This window comes from Cyrtonyx montezumae, unplaced genomic scaffold, assembly GCF_038088225.1.
Source record: "Cyrtonyx montezumae isolate F1298 unplaced genomic scaffold, pur_monq_1.0 scaffold_3, whole genome shotgun sequence".
In the NCBI taxonomy this organism is placed as follows: Eukaryota; Metazoa; Chordata; class Aves; order Galliformes; family Odontophoridae; genus Cyrtonyx; species Cyrtonyx montezumae.
Window position 1 is genome coordinate 94,392,420 of NW_027072034.1, and position 15,961 is coordinate 94,408,380.

At 39.6% G+C, this 15,961-nt stretch overlaps 1 protein-coding gene and 1 pseudogene across 4 annotated transcripts in view; one reads left to right on the forward strand and one right to left on the reverse strand.

Moving 5' to 3' along the window:
* Positions 1–15,961, forward strand: part of PACSIN2 (protein kinase C and casein kinase substrate in neurons 2) — a 59,230-nt gene that overhangs the window by 11,561 nt on the left and 31,708 nt on the right. For 2 of the 4 annotated variants that reach the window (XM_065742472.1, XM_065742473.1), the window contains exon 2: positions 9,991–10,079. The gene's annotated coding sequence lies outside the window, so the exon portion shown is untranslated. Of the gene's footprint in view, positions 1–9,611; positions 10,080–15,961 lie in introns of those variants that run through there. The other 2 variants (XM_065742476.1, XM_065742477.1) reach the window with 1 other exon arrangement.
* Positions 1,289–3,407, reverse strand: LOC136051436 (uncharacterized; annotated as a pseudogene).

Sequence of the window (15,961 nt, forward strand, 5' to 3'; positions counted from 1 at the left end):
GGATTGTGTATGCTTTCAGGGCAGCATTGAGTGCATGATCAGATAACTGAGTGTTTAATAATTGTATGAATATAACTTGAGATAAAATACAAATACTGAGGAAGAGGGTAATAAAAAGCTTAATGCCAATGGAAGTTATAAAAGCACTATATGTAATGAGAAACAGATGTTTTTTGGTGCATAAGGAATTAGAAAGTTGCAGATAAAGAGGGTTGTGGTCAGTGACACTATGTCTAGGTGGAGGCTGGTAATAAGAGGTGTCCCCCAGGGATCTGTCTTGGGTCTGGTATTCGTTAACGTCTTTATCAGTGACATAAATGATAGGATTGAGTACACCCTCAGCAAGTTTGCTATTGTTACCAATCTGAGTGGTGCAATTGATACAGCAGAAGGAAGGGGTGCCATCCAGAGGGACCAGACAAACTCAAAATGTGGGCCCATGTGTACATACTGAGGTTAAACCAAGCAAAGTGCAAGGTTTTGCCCTTGGGTCGGGATAATCCCAGACATGTATGCAATACAGGAACTCCTTGAGTTAGCCATGCTGAGAAGAACTTAGGGATCCTGGTTGATGAAAATCAGGAAATGATCCAGTAGTGTGCACTTGGAGCCCAGAAAGCCAATAATGTCCTGGGTTACATCAGAAGAGGGACAGCCAGCACTGTGAGGGAGGGGACTGCTCACTCTGTACTGTCCCTGTGAAGCCCGAGCTGGAGTACTGCATCCAAGTGTGGGGCCCCAGCACAGGAGAGATGTGGAGCTTTTGGAGGAGGTCCAGGGGAGGTCTATGAAGATGATCTAAAGGCTGGAGTGCTTCCCTATGAAGATAGGCTGAAGGGTCTGGGCTTGTTGCATCTGGAAAATAGGAAGCTGAAGGAGGACTTCATTGTGTCCTTCCAGCTTTTAAAGGGAGATTATAAGTGGGAGGGAAATCAACGTTTTATGAGGATAGATAGTGATAGGACAAGGGATGATGGTTTTAAACTAAAAGAGATGGGATTTAGGTTATATGTCAGGAGGAACTTTGTTACTGAGAGAGTGGTGAGGTGCAGGAAGTGTTTGCCTGGAGAAGCTGTGGATGCCCTGTCCCTAGGGGTATTGAAGGCCAGGTTGGATTATTTCTAAAAGAGTTGAATGAGTAAATAGTTAAATATGTAAACAAAGGGGGATGAGCACTAAGGAGGTTAATTACTGAAAGGTGTGATTTCCACAACTATGCACCTATGTGCTGCAGCTTAAGGATGTGGAAGTGGGAGCTTCTGTCCTGCTGCCTATAATGGGTGCCACACTAAGGGGCCATCCCATGGCTGGCATCTGCCTGGTGCTGGCCACAAGTGCACATTGGGCAGTGCGGGGCTGCCAGTCTGGTAGCATCATCATGGCTGCTGCCCTTATGGCCACTGCAAAGCATGAGCCAAGAAAAGGCAGGGTAGCCCAGGGAGCCTGCAGCTGTGCTGTTTCTGGGGGCTGGAGGAGCTCCTGGTGGGGACAGCCAGGTATAAAAGTGGGGAGCAGGAAGGGCAGAGCACCATGTGGTGCAGGAGCACAAGTGGCACACAAGTGTCTGGTTGCTGCTTGGTGGCAGAGCCTGACGCTGTTTCCACAATGATGCTGCAGCAGAGCCTGGCACGATATGAGCATCACCTACTTGGGTTCAAGATTGTTTGGCTGGCGGGGGCCCATGGGTGCCACTGCCAGTATGTGTTCTGGCTCTGCTGCCTTCAGGCTCCTCTCTGGCCCAGCAGCTGCTCCTTGTATGGACTTGGCACCTGGGCTGCTTCTCTGGGGATTGTCATTCAGAGCCTCCTGCAGAGCCAGGGGCAGCCACATCTCTTCTCTTTTGGGCTACTCTTCACTTTCAGTGTCCCAGCAACTGCAGGTAATCTCTTCTGAAGTGTGGGCAGGAGTAGAGGTGTAACTGAAATACGTAAAGGAGAAGAGTTAGGTGCTGTCAGTATGGGGCTGAAGGACAGCAAGGTACACAAACTAGGGCTTCTAATGACTAAGGACAAATGTGAGTATGGGCAAGGCTTACCAATATCTTAGTTTCAGCTGGGATGGAACTGGATTCTTCAGAGTGCTGCTATGATGCTATGGTTTGATTCTAGGAGTAAAACAATGTTGGCAGCACACCAGTGTCTGTAGTTGCTGCTAAGCAGTGCTGGACAGAGCATTCTCAGAAAAAGGCCCAAGGAGCTGGGAGAGAACAGGTTTCAGACAGCTGATAGAAATTAACCAAAGGTATATTCTATGCCATAAGACATCGTGCAGAAGGTATCTTGGAGGGGGTATTGAGCCTCGGTTGCAGGCAGGTGAGCAATTTCATATTCACCTCGTGCTAAACTACCTGAAACAGCCATAGAAGGAAGTTAAGATCAGAACGTTTGTTGTCATCCTCACTTTCTTTCTCTGTAAAGACAAGGAGTTAGCTACAGGTGGTGTCCAGATGCGGGGCTGGAGTGCACTCTTAAGTCTGAGGACAGTGCTAACCTGGAGGACCTCAAAGGCAGAGAGACCTTGAAGAGGTCTTTGAGCAACTTGGTTTAGTGGGAGGTGTCACAGGGGGGTTGGAATCATATGGTCTTGCAGTTCCCTTTCAACTCAAACCATCCTGGGATTCCATGAACTACAGCTGTAGTTCAGTGATCCTATGGGATCCACTCAGAGGTTGTCAGAGCTGGAGGCTCACTTCCAGTGGGAGGAGGGAACAATCACAACAGAAGGGTCATCAAAGGGAAATCTCAGATTAACTTAATCATATTATTACAGTTCATAGTAATTGCAGGGGGTTTGGTACTTGATGATCCTTGAGCTTCATTCCAAGCCATTCTGTGATACCAGGGTGTTACAAGGCCAGGACAAAGACTCTAGTTTAGTATTATATACCAGATGATTGTTCTTTCAAGCTAAATTTTTAGTTGAAAGATTAGGCAATGGCTCTGGCTGAACAGTTCAACTGTGGCCTTCTGCTATAGCGCAAAGCCAAAAGAAAGAAGGGTGATGAGGGGAAGAAAAGGCTACATGTGTATGGGTGTGTATGGGGTAAGCAAGTGCATGAGATGCAACTGACTATAAGAACAACAAAGTTAATTTCTTGAATTCTCTGTATAGTGTGCTTTTCACTAATGACTTTTAGATGTGGTAGAACTTGCAGTTTAAATGCAGTACTGTCTTTTTTTCTTTGTGAGTGTCTTTCCTTTGAGTATACAGATATTTTGCTCCGTTGAGGTAGCGTTATTTCATCTTTCAGGTAGAGAAACCTGATCTTGAAGTTAAACATAAATAATGAAATACTGTTACAGGAGTGTGTTGTGGACCCTTCCAGTAGGTTCATAGAGTAACATACAGTAGTTGTACCAGAGGTTCGCATCACTTGAATGCACAAAAAGTCTTACATCTAGGATCATAGTCTCTTTCATGTTTTTAGTGTTTTTTTTTTTTGAATGAGACATAGGTCTGGAAGACATCTTTGCACGCTCAGAAATAAGTTTAGTAAATCAGAACATGAAATAAATGTCTGCCACTGTATTTTAAAACGTATTGTGAAATTTCGGAGGTTTTTTTTAATTTGTCATTTTTTAGGGCTTTACACCTTTAAGATTGAGGAGCAAGGACAGGTGATGGCTCTTAAAAGTGGGCTGAGAGCTTGCTTGGTTGTGTGAAGGTTTTTTGAGATGGTGAGCCTTCAGCAAATGTTACCAGAATCATAGCTGCAGTTACTGGAGGGTTTCTTTTAAAGCACTCAAGCAACTTGTGACCTTCCTGTGAAAGCTGATGATGAATGATTGAGGGGTATCATCTCTGCTGTTTATTTCCAGTACTGACGTTGAGCTTTTTTGGGTCTAACTGGACTTTGGTTAGTCTGAAACCTCTGGGATCTGGTATACTTTGCTATTTAGGCAGGCCAAGGTTTGTCACTGGTTTGAAGTAGGAACTGTAGTAAAGTACAAAAAATGCCTACGGTCCTCTAAAACCATTTTAAAATCATGACAAATTGAAAAAAATAGTGTGCAGAAATATGAAGAGCTTTCGGGCAGTTTTCTAGATGCAGGCTTACTTTTTTTGATGCTGCATATATCAGACAGTTGCATGAAGGTTCCAAGTCTTCAGAGCCAGGACTAGAAAAGTTTCACAGATTTTCTGCTGACATGTGTGTTCATTTGACCTGTGGCATTGAAGAGTGTGATTATGAGAAGGATCATTATGGTATGTTACTCATGTATTTTATCACAATTCCTTCACTGTGTGATTGAAGCTTTTTCTTGCAGTGCTTTTAATTCTTACATAGCTCTCTTATTCTCCCATCTACCATATTTTAAAGAGAGTCTAATGCAAATATTCATTGTCTAAGCTCATTGTTTCTGAGGAATGCTTGATCTAATAGAAGTCTTACTTTCCTTGTTAACTTAAAGGCACTGCAGCATAACTGAAGCTTTCAACTTGCAGCTCTTTCAGCTGTTGAACCAGTCTTTTTTTGTTCCTTTTCTACTCAAACTCTTAACCAGCAATCCATATGCAGACAGGACTTGGTAGTGGTAATCATATTTAGACAGGTGACTCATTTCAGTAATCACCAGCTATTCTGGAACATAGGCTGAGGTGTTGGTCTGACTGGGGACATATTGCTATCCCTTGGTGATGTTGCCTCACAGTGCAGCTCTGTCTATGTCACTGCCCCTGCCTCTGTGCCTTCTGGCTGGAAATGAGCTGCCATCCTAGCTGTCAGCTCCACACAGTGCGTTTGGATCTTGGGAGGCAACTGAGAGCTTCCCAGGGAAATATGGTGTGTGATCTGCTCAGGTAGTTGGGCTGAGTTCATAAGCACAAGGCTACATCGTTGGTAAAATCTGAAGTAGCCTGGTAGCACCTTCGTAAGATTGCTGAAGATTCCCAAGGTGCTGAACAAAGCTTTTGTTTCTGTATTTGAAAATTACTGTAGGACCACTAAAATGCTGAAGTTAATCAGCAGTGTACATGAAGAACAAAGGAAGTCAAGTATTATGTGTCTTATTAATAATTTCTTCAGTGCTTTAGATTGGATCTGGACCACGTGTACTTTAGAAGTAGTCTTATGTATTTGAATTTTCAGCATTAGTGTTTATCAGATGCTAATATTGAGAGAGCAATTGATTCTACTTTGTATTGTTTAACACTGACTTCTGTCCTTTGATTGTTGCTAAGATGCAGGTTGAAGGCTGCAGTTACCATGCTTGTAGTGATGCCCCAGTCTTTTTAAGTTTAAAAGCACAATGGTAACGGCAAGTGCAAGAGCACTCCTTAATGGGGCCTCTTGTCCCAGTTTCCTTGAACCTCAGTCCAATTTGGATTGTAGGGTAGGTGGCTGACCTACTTGTACATCAGTCAAGCACTAATTGAATATGTCATTAAAAGCTTTCTTTTCCCTCAAAAGGGACAGAAGCATGGAAAAGACTAGGCTGAGATTGAGTAAACTAAGCATTTGTTTTGTTCACGTTCTTGTGTTTTGAGATTCTACATTTGAGTGACTTAGTATGCTTGGCAGCTGCTGAAGGACAACAAATGTGTATCCACATCTCTGAAAGTTGTAAGGAAGGCTGGCTGCTGTTTTGCATTTTCTAAACCACTAATGAGATTAGTGAAATGTTTACAGCCAAAGAAAAACTTCCAGCTTCTTGTTGGCCTAATCTCAGTTGCATGTGATTGTCTTAAAGCAGTGCCTTGTTTTGTTCACTGAAACATTTAGATTTTCAGTTACCTTGGAATTAGAATGGGTTTGTATACTGCATGTGTTTTCGTTTTGTTTTTAAAACACGCATGAAACTGAACTTGCTTCTAGCTTATCTTGTCAAATTATGTCTGTGGTGATAAAACATGATCTGTGACCTCAGTACCTTCAAGTGGTACTTCCAGGTAGCTTAGACCTATGAGTTTAGTACGTGGTACAACTGCAGTGTTGCTTACATAATAGAGTGGGTGTAAATGTTAGATTTATTTTAAAAATTAAAGTGTTTTTGAGGGTTGTTTAATTCTACTAGCTCAGCAATTCTGTTTTGTGTAAATTATTAACTGATGAAAAAAGATCTTTTGTCCTTGTTGCAGTAATTACCGTTGGAGGATCGGAAAATGAAATCGCCCAGAAACATGGGAGTCCTGGCTAAAGTTTGCCTTGGATTCACTGAGCTGGAAATCTGCTTTAAGACTATTTGAGTCTTGCTTTTTAGTGGCCATGTTAATGAAACTAAGTAACAAGAAAGCTTCCCCTCCCCCCCACCTTGACACAAGCTACGTAAATGACCCTAGCTGTCCTTCAGGAGACAGATTCAGTTTAAAATCTGAATTAATCTTTTAAAAGCAGAAATATGAAACACTCTCATGTGTTTATGTGTGCAGTTACGGTCAATCATTGACTTTGAAATACATGAATGGATCTTTTGTGTTGTTCCTGAAAGAATAATCAGCAGATTATTCTTCCTTTACTGGAAAGGATAGTCAAAGCTATGTATACCTGTGCTTTTTCTACTTGTACATTTATGCATTACACTCTGCACAGGCCCATAATTTTTGTATCGGTCCCAGAAATTATATGACACTACTGAAGTGATGTATGACATTTCTCACTCTTTTCCCAGCTAAGAATATTCCTTCCAGGTTATGGGGCTGCCTTCAGTAATTACCAGTTTTTATCTTGAGAAAATGGGGGAAATTTTAAACTGCTCTTGCAATATCTTGAGAGCTGAAGAACGTGACGTGCTCACTTGAGCAGCCTTTTGTCAGCAGGGCTGAGATGGCAATGGCTACAGAAAGCATAGTTCTGCACAGTAACTTTAATTATGAGCTGCTGGGGCTCTGAACTAAGTCAGCTGTTATGGGGGGTGCTTATTTATTTCTGTGTTAGCAAGGGTTCTGGGGTGCAGTTCTGTACCTTTTGTTTAAAAATCCAGCATAAGCTATACTACAAAAACATTACTCATGTTGTAGGATGTTTCTACCACTGTACATGCATTAAGTAATTTTCCTAAAAAGTTATTTTTTCTCTAGTAGAGCATAATCCCAAAAGGCCCCAAGGAGTTCTGTGTGGGCATGCGGTGCCTCTACAGAGTTTTATATTTACTGTGAGTGCGTTGCTATCTGAGAAACGGAGTTACTTTACCAGATCTTTTCTCCTTTATCATCTAAATTGGTTCCCTTATGAGACCATATAGAAAGGCCTATATTTGGTTTTTCTCTCTCTATTCCTTTTTACTTGATTTTTACATTAAAAAAAAAAAAAAAAAGCAGCAGGAGTTACCCGAGTACTTGGAAGTACAGGAAATACTCAAAGGGTACACAGGTTTGCATCTGGCTTCCCTTTCCCCAGTCAGTATTACTAGATTCAGTCAAGAGTGATCACCTGTCTGTCTGTAAGAATATCAAACAGCAAAATATGCTGACACGTCCTTAATGCAATTATCCAGTTTCTAACAGTGCTCTGTCTTTAGAGAGAAATATGTCAGAGTCTTTGGGCTAAATTCAGTTCAGTTGAGGTCTCTAAGTTAGTTCTCTCTTGATGTAAAGAAAGATAGCTCTTTTGCTTAAGGTAACCTTTGGATTCAAGAAGACTAGCAAGTTTCACCTTTGTCTAAGGATTTAGATATGCCTCTATTCAGTACATGCCAGTATTTTGTTAATTAGTATTACAGCCCCATGTTTCCGGAGATGGAAAAATACAGCTTTTGAGCATGAAACACAGAGGCAACACAGCTGCTTCCTAAGCAACGCGTCTCCGAAGTATGCCTGCGTATTTCACTGATACGTTTGAAAAGACTGCTCTCCACATAAGGCAGTTGTGTGCTTTAAAAACACCTTTCGTTAATATCTGTTTCCGGCAGACTTTTGTAAAGATTACAGTGTACCTGAGTATTCAACTTCATTGCAGTATGGAAACATGTGAGTGAAAATCCTGCGAGTGCTGCAGTGTGAAAAAAATGACCTTAGCTTGAGCGACAAGGTTTTCAGCAGCCGGCAGGAAATGATGAAATGTGCTCAGGGAGAATTTTGTTTGTGGAAGTGGAGGTCAGGCAGCGCTGTGCAGGTACTGCAGCTCCCTGTGCAGTTGTGCTGCTGAGCTCCATATTTGGGAAAATGCAAGTGATTTGAGGCATGTCTTTTAAGGTAAGTTTTTTTTTTGCTTACCAATCAAATGGGTCTTCAGTTTTTCCAACCCAAGTGTACTATTCTGTTTCATGACAGATTTGAAAGTATTTTTGGCTGAATGGAGGTGATATTTTGGTAAAGCTTTTAATATTTGTCAGCGTAAAGATGTTTGTTTAAACGTGGTTGGAAAGATAGCTCTCAGACTGCTGTCTGAAGCACAGATCTTCTAGCAATTTTTATTCATATTCATTGGTATACTTCTGTGGGATTTTCTGTTCAAGTACAGTAGTGTCTGTGTTTTGTGGTACTTGTGTGGTCAGATAAGAACCATGGCACCTTTTATCTTCAAAGCTCTGATATCTGAGGCAGCGCTTCTAAATCATATGCCATTTTAGAACAGTTGTATACACGTCACTTTTCTCTGTCGGTACTTTGTCAGTGCAGCTGTAAATGCTCTTCTGCATTTTCTCTGCTGGAGGTTGCGTCGCTGTAATCCTCTGGTTCAATTTCTCTGCACTCTTCTTTCTGCTCTGCTCTCAAATTCTGCTTGAACTTGTTTTCTGAGTTGCAGAATGAACTAAGCATTAGACATGTAGATTTTAAATACTTCCATTATGACTTTGCTGAAATCAGTTTACATTGTGAAGAACGTTCTTGCCTTGCTATCTATTTCCACTAAGTAAAGGGTTATTATTTGTTACGTATCTGGCCGCCTTAAAGGCTTCTTAGGCATTAAATGCTTCCCAAGTGTAATTTGGAAATTAAAGGGATGTGGTCTTCTACCCTTTTCTTGCTTCTTGGAAGCGAACCTAAAGGCACATTCATCTCAATTTTATTTATACGGAGTTAAACAGTAAGGTTTCTTTCGTGTTGGAAGACCTTGACAGGGCCTGTTAATCAGTGGATGATGTCACAGGAACTAGAAAGGTGACAATTAGAAGTCTTCTATTCAAATTGGATTTTTTCTGCACCTTAATGTGTTAATCTCTCAGTTTTAAATAGTGAAAAACTTTGATTTCAAGTTTTCTTTTAAATGTATAATATTTAATTTTCAAATAATTTAAATAATAAATAATAATGTTTTAAATTGAAAAATCTTGACTCCATAATCAAGAGTTTTTTTTCAGGTGGTTTCCTGGCAAAATTTACTGAAAGCTAATTTTGTTGGTTTTTTTTTCTGTTATTTTTTTCTCCACATTGGAAGAAGTGGATTCTGGATTTAAAAAAACGACAAAAAACTCATCCCTCAGTTTCTTAAAGGAACAATTTTTACAGTTTCCTAGTTTAGAAAGCTACCATTTAGTATTATACTGAACAGCCTAACACAGATCTTACAATCTCAGTCCCTTACACAGCCCTGGATCTAAAAGTTGGGAACTGAATATTTAGAAAGGGAAAAAAAATCCAATAACAAGTCAGCATAGCAGGATTTAAGATCTAAAACATTCTTTGGTCACAGAACACTTCTGTTAGCGATTTGCTCCTATATGTTGCTTCTCTTTTGTGCATCTAGACAGAAATGGGAAGTTACTTTTTTTCTTTTAATGTGATATGTTTAGATTCTGTATTTGATGTCAGCAAAGGATACTATTCAAGGGTGCTTTTTTCTGTATATTTCCTTGTTACCTGAAGAACGTGAAGGTAGTATTCAGTATATGTCAGAGTGGTGTACATGCAGAGTTTGTGTAAGAATTAAATACAGATTAAAGCTGGGATTGGTTACTTTGTGTGAAGAATGTTGTACTGAAATCTTCATCTCACTTGTTTTAAAGCAATCAGAAGAGATGCTTCTTTAAAAAAAAAAAAAGGAATTAGCTTATTAACTGTGCTTGTCTGCAAAATGTCATTATTTAACAATACTTTCTCTTGTGTTTTTAGGATCAGTTAATATAGAAATCAATCTGAAAATCTGAAGAGAGAATTTGTGGAATGGTTGTCTCCTTTCAACAGTTACTGATTGATATACAGTAAGTGTGTGATAAAGTACATAGTATACACAACTTAAAAACAATGCTTATAGTTTTGGGCTTTTCCTGTTATCAGTGACTACTTTCTTTTTATATCAAGGTCACCTCTATTTCAGCTCCAGATGTATTACTAATTTTGCCTTTCTTCTACAGAAGAATCCTAATAGGAAGCGTTGCTAATAAAGCTTTCAGGAGGGAGTCTTACTTCTCTGCCAAGAAGTGTTGATTCAGGAAGCAAGATACAACTTGGTGTAGTGTATCAAAGCTAACCTAAATTGAAGATAGTCATGTTTAGAGCAGAGTTATAGAAAGATGATGTGTTTTTGTCCTCCAGTGGGATGAGATAAAATAGCTGAAAAGATACTTTAAAAATGATATCTATATCCTTTGAGAACTTGAGGATATGTTTTTTTTAAGGGGGCACTTCAGTGTCTTTTGAGTTCTTAACCTCAGTAATGGTGCTCCTAGTGTTTTTTGTTTGTTTTCAAATTAAAGAAACTAGAGATGCTTTACTTCAGCGTTACAGTTCCAAAATCAAATATTAACAAGATAGTCAAAGTTTATCTTAAATCAGTGCCTGAAGTTTCTGAAATCACTGGTAATACAATGCATTTCATATAATCGGCATTCTGTGGAGCTTAAACTTTTGATTGTATTTGTAGCAGCTCTATGTGCACAATTTTGTTGCATTTGTCATGCTTTTCTAACACTGTGTATGTGTTCCAGTTTGCACTGTATTTTCAAGTCCGCAGAAGTTCACACGTTCTCCATCCAACAGTGCTCCTTTTAAAGGATGTCTAAAAATGTAAGAGATTTAGATTTTGCAGTACATTCTGAAGGACAGGAAATGTTTTCGGAAAGACTTCCAGATCTTGTAGGCAGTCTGTTTCTTTTCTAATTATGTTTCTTGCTTCTGAGAGATCTGAGCTTTCTTTATTCAGAAGCATATTTGAGGAAATCAGAGTACAATACTCTCATGTTAGTATGCTTTTTCCTTCGTGAAGTAGCCGGGCTTAGGGACTTGTTTACATTTCCTTGCGTAATATCAGGATGGAGTTCAAAAATGTTATGTGTTCTTTATCTGACTACAAAATAGCATGGATGAAACTTGCTGTATTTAACCTTTCCATTGTTAAAAATTGGTAATTAAATTTAATAATGCTTCTGTATTAGAATTCTGGCTTGGGGAAATTTATTATTTGTTAAATTCTCATACTGGTCAGTCCATGGTGTGAAGTCTCTCCTGTGGTAGCTAGCTACTTGTGGAACTCAAATTGTAAAGCTGGAGGCTTTGCATAGTGGTAGATTGCTGAGGTTGAAAAACGTACTTTTAATGGAAATAGAGAAAACTGTGACACCTTTTTTGTCACTGAATAATCATCCTACAAGATCTAAATGTATTCAAACAGATTTGTGAAGATGATTGGAATTGAAAATAAACATTTGTACTCTTCTTGCTATGGATCGTAATTACTCTCACTTCTCTGTAATTGATTTCTTTTTCCTCCCTGACTTTAAAGGCAGAATAAAATTTCTACCAGATCACTTTCATGAGCATTAACTCCAAATTTAAGTGTTTAATGTTGTGTAGGAGTGGCCATTAAAAAACAGAATACAAAACCAACCTTTTTTGATCAGATATGAAAAATACATGTTAAGCAGTGCAACCTTTCATTGACCTTGGATATTTTAGCGCTAAAATGCAGTAATGAAGTAATTTCTGTGCAGGTTTATGCTTGGAATTCAAAGTAAAAGCTTTCAGTACTAGTGAGCAAGAGCTCACAAGGGTTGACGTGCAGTAGGAGTGTTTTAACAGTGCTGTTCAGCTTTGAATAGAGTATTGTGAGTGCAGGTGCAATTTGTGTCTGAAGAACTTGGAGTCTCTTACTTAGTATGGCTTTACTTAGTATGGTTTATTCTGATTATTGCATCACCACTTACAGTTAAGAAGAAGTGTGTAGTCTGAATATATTAAACTTATAAGTACATCTAAGTCTTCTAGAACTCCCTGCGCTGTGGCCTCATGGCCTTCACCGGCACAAGCATGCCATTTAAAGCTTGTGTTTATTTCCTGTGGTCGGTGTCTGTTTCATTTAAAATCAGAAACCTCTGTGAAGCCTTTGAACGTGGTTAGCAACTATACCGGCTAAAGCAAAAACCCCACCATTAAAATAATCCACCTACATGGAGAAGACAAAAATACAATTTTTTCTGGTCACTCATTTTGCTCTGCAGGTCATCTCCTGGCTTGGTTATAAAGATGCAGACAGAGGTTATACTGACAGCATGTAGGAGCTCATAGTGATGGGTAGGTCTTGAATATAAAAAAAAAAAAATGTATCATAAGGCGACAGTAAAAGAAGGGAGAGGAAAATAGGGGATGACAGCTGGCTCACAGACAACTGCATCGCTCTGCTACTGCCTGTGCCTGCAGTAAAGGCACGCAGTTACAAGAGAGAATTCCTCAAGAGGCTTTGAGGGTTCAATTGCTTTGTCTTCAAATATAAAACCAGACAGAAACAGCTCATAACTGTGGCCCTAAGAGTACTTGAGTGAGATAACACTTTATGTATGTGAAACCTGACGCTGAGAATCTTATTAGGCAAAGTTTGTGTCGTTGTCATGCACGACAAAGATGGACTTCTGTGCTCTGATATTCAAAGACTGTCACATTTAATCAGCAATTTTAAATTTCATTTACTTAATCAAATTTTCAGACTGTCTTAAATAAAAACATAATAACCAAATTAGTTCATTCCTGACATTACACGTTGCAAAACGTATATGCTGTAACATTTCAGTTATGCAGTGTTGATGTGCCTGGTGACTTTAAACTGAGATACTTTTGTATCAGGATAGTTGGATTTTTTAATGTGTGGTAAGCATCAAGCCAATTCTGACTGCTTTAGTCATCTTCTGTTGTGTGCTAGAAATTGATTGAATGATTGGTCATTGTTTGTATGTAAAGGCAGTGAACTAATACTGTTTTGTAGTGGTTTTCTTTGTTGCCTTTTACAAATGTACCATTTTAGTGAATGGGGTATCAGCAAATACAGTTGTAGGAAGCTGTCTCAAAACAAATTCTTAACTCATAGTTTTGTTTTGTTTGTTTGCTTTTTTGCTGTTTTATTTTTAGTTTTGTATTTTGCTTAATTGTCATTTAACATCAGCTTCTGATCCTGGGCCAGGGCATGAGGAGCAGGGCAGCCAGCAGCAGCTACACACTGATGGAAGCACCTTTCCTCTGCCTTCCACCATTTCAGGTGCAGCCGTGTGTCTCTTCTCTTCCCCACACTCCTGTGGTGGTGGGTGGCTGATGCTAGTGCTGGGCCTGCCTGAAGCCATCTCCAAATTGCCTGGCCTTCTCCATTGGGCAGGCACTCCGGCAGCCCCATCCACATCCTGCTTGTTAGGGCCAAAACAGATGTGTAAGGAATCTCTCCTTCCTCTTTCTTAAAGTTATGAATGACTAGGAAAAGCTAGTACCTTATATGGTGCCTCAGACACAGAGAAGGATTGATGCTGTTCACACTAGCATGCATTTCTTAGTTTCGTTGCCTCAATGCTCAGGACAGAGTTTACTAAAAGGTTGCTGTCACCTTTCAGAGACTCATTTGTTGTGCTGCTCTGACTGAATTGCACAGGAAACAGTGATTCAGTTTCCTTTTACAGACTCTTCTCTTGCATTTGTTGGTATAGTTGAGTTTTTGGAGGGAAGTAATGAATTTTCTTTAATCCCTGTGAGAGAGGATGCTATTCTCCCGGTCTTACTGATTGGAGAATAAGAACTGAGACAAAGCTGTTGATCTGAGATTCTAGCCTCAAACTTCTGAGGCCTAACTTGTATTACTAGCATGCAGTCATATCTACTGATCACAATTAGAAGTGTTTACAGCACTGAGTAGTAGTGAATAAACTTGGTTTGATGCCCCTGCGTCCCAGGGCTAGAATTCTTAAATGTCACTTGAATGCATAAACCAAAGAAACCATTTTTTCCTCTAGTCCAATTCATGTGTGGACTTCCAGCTGTGGACTTCCAGCTGTGATTCTAGCAGGTTTTGGTATATAATTTTACAGTATTTCTAAAAAGTCGTTTTTTTCTGACTTTGTAAATCCATTCAGAAATTGCAACACCAAAGAAATCAGGAGCTCTCCCACAATAAATTATTTGGACGGAGCAGAAAAAGGTATAATGTCTAAATTGCTTTATTTAACCAGGGAATACAAGATATACTTTCTTGTAATACGTAGTTGTGGTAGCTGCACTTAGCAGCAAAGCACAGTGATTTGTACTTGAGGCATGGGACATTTGCTTCTGTACAATGAAGTTCTGTATCCTTGGTATTTTGTATGGAACAAAACCTAAGACTTCATTGAGTAATACAGAAAGATACCATAGCTGGAAGTTTTTGTGAGTAGCTGGTCCAAGCTGAATTGCGTTCGTATCCTTATTTGTATTTTGCTTCCTAGTCTTGGAATGTGGAATCCTGCTGGTCAGATCCAGAGTGCTAACTTCTATCCTTCCAAACAGGAGCTTGAAGGGGGGGATGTGAACAGGTGCTTTTCTTCTAGGCTCTGTTTAACTGTCTTTGAGTTTGCTTCTTGAGAGTCCTTAAAGAAAACACAAGGATAGCATTAATGGCTGAGGAGACTATTTGGTTTCCTAGATATGGATTGATACATTTTTCTCCTTACCACAAAGACTGCTAAACACTGGATTAAAGTGAAATCATGTAGTCTCCATCCTTGCAGGCTTTCAAGACCCAACTGTATAAAGCTCTGAGTAATCTGCTCTGATCTTATAGCTCATCCTGCTAAATGATTCAAACTGTGACCGAAGTTTTCTTGTTTGTGGACTAGTCTGTCATGTAGAGCCATAGGATTGGGGATGGCCTTGCTTTAAAGCAGCCTATCACATGTGAGAGAATAGCTGGAAAGATGACTGGTGTGTTACATAAGCACTGGGAACTTCTGTTTGCTCATTCTGTTCTGGAAACAGTTAAGTTCTAGAAGTGGGGCATGAAAGGTCATGCCTTCCGCTTGTTATCTGGATTGCATATGTTGGGAGATGTTGATCAGGTCTGCAGGAGAAGGCTATGGTATTGCCTTCAGATTTCAAGTATGTGAAATAGTGTTTAAATAGTGCTTTTATCTGTAGACATCCTTCATGTTGAAATATCAGACTTCCAGCACCCAGGTTTTCCTCTTTGTTGGCTTCAGTAAGCAGCATTAAGACCTTAATTATATTTTATTTTTCCTTTTTAATGCTATCCTCTTAAAGTACAGACACCTTCTAAGGGGGTTCAGAACATTAATATCTCACCATTCAAACAGTTCTCCATGTTTCACAACAAGAGTTCATAGATTTGCCTGTCATGCAGGGAGAGGAGGAGGGTTGAAGGATGCCTTTAAATACTGTTTCCCATTTGGCGTGGATTGTTTTGCCATCTTAAGTCTGCATTTGTTGCACAGACTTTCCTAAGTCTTGTGATGTGTTAATCTCTAGCGCCTGACACAAGAAAGAGAGTAAAAAAGAAAATCAAGTGTTTTCAGTGTAAGCAAAGTGAACATCTTTTTGAATTTTGTAAATTACTTTCAAGGCAGCGATATCAAAACTGATGTCATGAGAGCAGAAGCAGCCTATTTCATTCAGGTCTTTCTGTGCGGTTTCGGAAGGTCTGCTTGGTTATTAATGTTTTCATTTGTTAAACCCTCGGATACTTATAGCAAGGCTTTTCACATTAGAGGGCACTAGCAATAAAGGAAAAAATTCAAGGTTTTTAGCAAATAGCTTTTCTAGAATGCTCCAGAAGGAGGAAGCTTTTTGTATGAATAAACCTCATTTGTTTATTGGTCAGTTTCTAGTGTCTTAAAGATCACTA